At 48.1% G+C, this 6,710-nt stretch overlaps 2 non-coding genes across 2 annotated transcripts; both read left to right on the forward strand.

Annotated features, from left to right (window-relative positions):
• Positions 1-410: 410 nt before the first annotated feature.
• trnaa-ugc (transfer RNA alanine (anticodon UGC)) lies at positions 411-482 on the forward strand. The gene has a single exon. It is a non-coding gene; the product is annotated as a tRNA-Ala (tRNA).
• A 5,757-nt stretch (positions 483-6,239) lies between these two features.
• Positions 6,240-6,321, forward strand: trnas-cga (transfer RNA serine (anticodon CGA)). The gene has a single exon. It is a non-coding gene; the product is annotated as a tRNA-Ser (tRNA).
• Positions 6,322-6,710: the final 389 nt, after the last annotated feature.

Below are 6,710 nucleotides of genomic sequence, written 5' to 3' on the forward strand. Positions count from 1 at the left end.
ATTAAATTGTCCCGGAGCGGGACTTCATCTCACGGTCCCCTCAACAGCTCAACTCAAAGCAGCCGCCGACTGAGGGGAATGTGTGACGGTGCAATATCGAGCGAGCAGTCCCAGCTCTTGTTCCTGTTTGACGCTCTGTCATTCTTCCATCTCACTTTATGATTCAGAGGTTGGATTTCAGCCTTGTCACTGACCATTAGCGATTGGGTTTTTTTTATTTCCGCAGACTTTTTTTTTGGAAAGTTCAAAGTAAAGAGGAGCAGAAACCCCGTGAACTGAAGCAGAGGTTGAACATTGTGAACACGCGGGACTGCTGGGCATCTCGATATCCTGGAGAGACGGAGCAGAAAGCTCACGGCTTCACTTCTAAAGTGTCTGCTTGTTTATTTCTCAGGTACCTTTTGCCCCGTGGGGATGTCGCTCAGTGGAAGAGCGCATGCTTTGCATGTATGAGGTCCCGGGTTCAATCCCCGGCATCTCCAAACAAGTTACATTTCCAATTTTGGATTCAACTGTGAGAATATCATCTGAGACTCGCCTCACATTCACACACAAGGAGAGACAAGAGTTTCTTCACCTCGCGAAAAACCGAACGCTCCGCACAGAATATAATTCAATGGGAGAGCGCCCACGGTGTTTCAATGGCTCCCATCTCATGGTGGATCAGCTTGCCCAGTGATCGATTATTTCCAGTTTCACAGATTGGGGGGAAGCAGCGGACCGGCGTTCCGACCACAAAGAGGGAAGAATAGTCTGGATGTTGGGAGCTTCTTCTTTTCCCAGAGAGGAGTGAGCATCTGGAATGCATTCCCGGCTGGTGCGGTGGGTGCTGACCCTCTCTGGTGTGGTGGGTGCTGACCCTCTCTGGTGCGGTGGGTGCTGACTCTGACTCTCTCTGGTGCGGTGGGTGCTGACTCTGACCCTCTCTGGTGCGGTGGGTGCTGAGTCTGACTCTCTCTGTGCGGTGGGCGCTGACTCTGACCCTCTCTGGTGCGGTGGGTGCTGACTCTCTCTGGTGCGGTGGGTGCTGACTCTGACTCTCTCTGGTGCGGTGGGTGCTGACTCTGACCCTCTCTGGTGCGGTGGGTGCTGACTCTCTCTGGTGCGATGGGTGCTGACTCTCTCTGGTGCGGTGGGTGCTGACTCTCTCTGGTGCGGTGGGTGCTGACTCTCTCTGGTGCGATGGGTGCTGACTCTCTCTGGTGCGGTGGGTGCTGACTCTCTCTGGTGCGGTGGGTGCTGTCCCTCTCTGGTGCAGTGGGTGCCGACTCTCTCTGGTGCGGTGGGTGCCGACTCTCTCTGGTGCGGTGGGTGCTGACTCTCTCTAGTGCGGTGGGTGCTGTCCCTCTCTGGTGCGGTGGGTGCCGACTCTCTCTGGTGCGGTGGGTGCTGACTCTCTCTGGTGCGGTGGGTGCTGACTCTCTCTGGTGCGGTGGGTGCTGACTCTCTCTGGTGCGGTGGGTGCTGACTCTCTCTGGTGCGGTGGGTGCTGTCCCTCTCTGGTGCGGTGGGTGCCGACTCTCTCTCCGCCTTCTCGAGGGATCTGGACTGGTTCTTGACTGGGGCAGAGATGGAATCTTATAGAAGGTGAGTGGTTTTCCAGTTAACCAATGCATGGTCAGTGTGATCCACTGGACTCGATTCGATAGCCTGAGGGAGTCGGGGAGGAATTTCCCAGAATTTCTCAATTGTAAACAATTTTACAACACCAAGTTATAGTCCAGCAATTTTATTTTAAATTCACAAGCTTTCGGAGGCTTCCTCCTTCGTCAGGTAAATGTTCAGGAGCTCCTTGAAGCCTACGCATTTATACATCACAGAACAATACATGGTGTTTACAGACTGCCCCTGCAACTGCCCGTTGCCAAGGCAATCACCGTGTTCAGACAGAGAGGTGTCACCTGCAGAACCCCCGAATTTCTCCACACCAGAATTTCTCCTCCTTATTGGCCCTGGATTTTTTTCTGGTTTGTCACCGCTCCCAGGAGATTCCATGTTCCCGGTGGGTGGGGCTGGTGGTGTGTGTAGGAAGTGTCCAGTCACGATGCTCCAGGCATGTGGGGCAGGATTGATGAACGAGCTGGCCATTTCCTGCCCGTCATGTCCGTCTGTAACCCCAGATCGTCAAGGTGTTTTTAGTGAAGTGATCTTTAAACACAAAACCCACACCTGGGACAAGTCCTGTGTCCGTCTATAGTGAAATGAGACTCAATGCTGTCTGGGCCTCACCTTGTCCTCCTCCTTTTACATTATTGTATTGTCCGTTTGGTTAAGATGAAAATACAAATTATCCGCTCTGGGCTCCTCCAGTCTCTCTGTGTTTCTCTCTCTTCCTAAACTGACTGACTGTCAGATAATAGTAACTGGTGTCCTCTCCATCCCGTTCTCAACACTCAGACACGACTAGTTACTGAATAAATTCAACACTCACAGACAGTCCAGTGTCAGACAGTTACAGACGGTTTCTCTCCACCTTTCCTTACAGGACTGGCGAATGATGAATGCCCCGTCAGACCGGTTGATATACAGTAAAAGGGACAGTGACCGTCTCACCAATAGCACCGGAGGTTTGTTCACAGACACAGAATCAGTCTTTCCCTTTCTATCAGTGTGTCTATATTACGCTCAGTAACAGTATCCCGCCTCCTTGTACAGCACTGGGGAGAGAGAAAGACAGACAGACAGAGAGAGACACACAGACAAACAGACACAGTATCAGTCTCACACTTCCCATCAGTGTGTCCGTTTCACACTCAGTAACAATATTCCACCTTCATGTACAGCGCTAGAGAGAGATAAAAACAGACAGGCACAGTACCAGAATTACACTTCCTATCAGTGTCTCTGTATCACTCTCAGTAACAGTATCCCACCTTCATAATCTGTTCAAAAGAGAGAGAGAGAGAAACTGACCTGTAATGTCCTGTTCACACAGAGTAACAAATCGGAAAATATTCCATTCCAATTGCTATTCCAAGGTGGAGAGACAGAAGATGCAGTCTCATCTCTCACTGATATTATTTCAGAGACAGACACATTATTAATCCCACTCTCAGGGACAGTGTCACACATTTAACCCTCTCTTGCATGTTGTCCCCTCTGCAATCTTGCAGCTCAGGGCCGCTCTGTATTAATCTCAGTGACCGAGAGTTTCACTCCGATTGAAATAAACTGGGACTGTTGCTGCCTGATATTAATCCTACACGGTCCCAGCAAATACACCGACTCCCACTTTCCTCCCCCGTTTCTCCAGGATTGGTTTGAGGAATCCTCCCTCCAGTTTCGGAGTCAAACGTCACTTTGTCAGTAAGGGAGCCAAGAATGAACAGAACCCATTGGCTCATTCCACAGCCGCTCACTTTATCTCTGAAAGACTCTTTCCCATCAAAAGAGCCCGAGAGAAACAGCAGGGATGGAAACCTCGAGTTTAATAGTTGGAGATTGTAAAGTCAGTCTGGATTCCAGCGTTAGGCACTGGTGGAATCCCATCTGTTTCCCATTCTGGTGCCTGTTCCTGCACTGCCTGTGGAGCCCATTCCCTCTGACCTTTCCCCCAGACCCACTTCCTTTGCTCAGACAGGCGGGAATGGAGAGATCACGGCCCCCGGGGGAAGGGAGCAAAGAGCAGCCTCGTTACAGCAGCTCATCGCTCCGGGACCGTGTCCGCAGATGGGCTCAGAGATCGGCATTGAGTCCGGGGGAAGGGCAGGGGGAGTCCGGGGGCTGTTTGTAAGAGGTGGAGTGGATCAGGAACTGGTCCCGGAACATGGAGTGAGAGGGGGGAAGGGAGAGGTCATTCTCGGGCTGTGTGTGGACAGGGTGTGTCCAGGGGAAGGGAGAGAGAATGGGAAGAACCTGCTATTAAAACCATTGCTGCTTTCACTCCCCAAACCAGGAGTGAATGGTCCTGGTTTAGTTCCAGTCTCACCCTGTTTATTGTTATTGGACAGTGAAGAGTGGAAACAGAGCCGGACAGTAAGGATGTGGGGAGTTATACAAAGAGCATCTATTGCAGGCATCAGGTGAGAAGTGTGAAGGACACAATTTAAACAGCGGCTGTTATGTTTGGGTTGAACGGTTAGTCCCATGGGAGAGGGGATTAGAAACCTGACCTGGACAAAGGTCCCTGCCCCATCGGGTAGTCCCATTCATGGATCAGTGCAGGGGTTGGGTTGTGTCTGGATGTCACGAAATTGTTGTAAAACAGCCCAACACACCTGGTGTGCAGAAGCTGAGTGCTGCAGTGGAGTCAGACACTGACACTGTTTGTATCACTGGTTTTCATTTGTGGATATTCAAAATGATCACTAGCAGAGATATTAAACTGATCACTTTTCCATTTTCAACCTCACCGTTTCTTGAGTTACAAGAGATCATTTTCTTTCCACAGGCGAATCCTTGAATGATCCAGAATGAATGTGATGTTTCCTCCACCCGAGGCACAAGGAGGAGTGCAGCCAGCTCCTTCTCACACACAGGAGGTACATTATCACCCACAGAGCACAGAGACACAGACAGGTCATCAGTTCCACAGTCTCAGACAGTAGAAGTACTCAGTCCCACACTGATCCCAAGTTCCAGAGACACACTTTCAATCCAACATTCAAGCAGAGCGGGTGAGGCAGACGCTGTTCCATTTGCCCCGAACTCAGTCCCGCTGACAGGCAGATACAAAAATCCCAGTCCAAAATCACACTCTCAGATTGAAAGGCACTGTGTCAATCTCACAATAGGGCAACATAGCTACGAATTAAATACCAGAGAGAAATCACACATGGTATCCGATTGAAAGGGACAGAATGAATCCCAATAATGTACCTGAGATTCCAATTGAATACTAGCCCAGAACTCTCTCACACATGACTTTAATACATGAAATATCCATTCGAAAAGTGTACCATTTGCTACAAATTGCAAACAAATCCAAACCTCACGTACAGTATCGATTGAGAAATACTGAAAGATAGTAAAGCTGAGAAACAAATTAGATACCTGTTCAGAATGCACTCGCAGAATGAAATTTAAAGATAGAGTATCAATTCTATTAGTGCAGACTGAGATACACATTATATACCAGTACAAAAATCTCAAACAATATTAGACTGAAAGATACAGTATCAATTCCATTTCTACAGACTGATCTACACATTACAAACCAATTCTAAAATGTTCCCTTATCCGTTTGAAAGATTCATTATCATCCACAATCGTACTCACAGAGATGCAGATTTAATAGTCGTCCAAAAAGCGCACACATTATCTGATTAAAACCTCCAACATTAAATCCTAAAGTTTGTCCATATTTACAAATTAAATAAGGATTAAAACTCTTCAAACATTAAGATATTAAAGCTAAAGTATTGAACACAATAATGTAATCTGAGAGAATAATTACGTACAGATACAGAATGAAACTCACATTCAGATACAGTACCAGAGACACACAGACACAGAGTTAATCCCACACTCTCATCAAGTACCAGGGACTGATAGGTACAGTATGAATCCCACACTAACATGCAGTATGAGTAACTGCATATTTAGGATGAATTCAACTCCCACATACAGTACTGGGGACTGTATATACAGAATGAGTCCCACACTCACATGGAGAACCAGAGACTGACAGATACTGAAAGAATCCCACACTAACACACAGTATGAGAGACTGCATATAAAGAATGAATCACAAACTCTCACACACACTGCTGACAAGATACAGAATCAATCCCAAGTTCACACACAGCATGTGAGTGACAGATACAGAATGAATCCCACACTCACACACTGTACCAGAGACTGACAGATACAGAATGAATCCCTCACTCACACACAGTACCAGAGACTGAGAGATACAGAATGAATCCCTCACTCACACACAGTACCAGAAACTGACAGATACAGAATGAATCCCACACTCACACACAGTACCAGAGACTGACAGATACAGAATGAATCCCACTAAACTATCAGAGAATCAGCACAGACCAGGGATCAGGGCCTTTACCCAGTAAACTATCAGAGAATCAGCACAGACCAGGGATCAGGGCCTTTACCCAGTAAACTATCAGAGAGTCAGCACAGACCAGGGATCAGGGCCTTGACCCAGTAAACTATCAGAGAATCAGCACAGACCAGGGATCAGGGCCTTTCACCTGTCAGAGAGAACATTGTGTCACAGATCGCTTGTGATAAACCTACACATTCTGATTTACAGCCGTGCATAACAGATGTTTGTAGCTGCGATGGCCGAGTGGTGAAGGCGTTGGACTCGAAATCCCCTGGGGATTTCCTGCGTACGTTCGAATCCTGCTCGCAGCGCGACTTCTTAAGATTATGTTTGCTGCTCAAATAACGATGAACTGGAGTTGACGAACTGCATTCCCTCTCTCAGAGAGACTCTCCAATGCGGCTCATGCTTTTAATTCAGAGCCCAATGGTCTCTTGCAAAATTGCAAGACACGTGAAGGAATCTCTCCCAAGCTCCATCTTTAATTCTGCCCGTTCGCAGAACTTGACATTGATCCTATTTCTTCCTATACTTTGATCCCACCTTGTCTCTGTCTCTTGACTCTCTGTGTTTTTCCCTCATGGACTTCTCAGGCTTCGTTGAACGGCCACGGATGATCGAACCTGGAACACCGGCAGTGAAGGGTAAAGATGGAAAGACTGAGACGGGGGGAGAAGCAAAGGTGCAACCCAGCTGATGA

This window comes from Heptranchias perlo, unplaced genomic scaffold (genome assembly GCF_035084215.1).
Source record: "Heptranchias perlo isolate sHepPer1 unplaced genomic scaffold, sHepPer1.hap1 HAP1_SCAFFOLD_319, whole genome shotgun sequence".
NCBI classification, from domain to species: Eukaryota; Metazoa; Chordata; class Chondrichthyes; order Hexanchiformes; family Hexanchidae; genus Heptranchias; species Heptranchias perlo.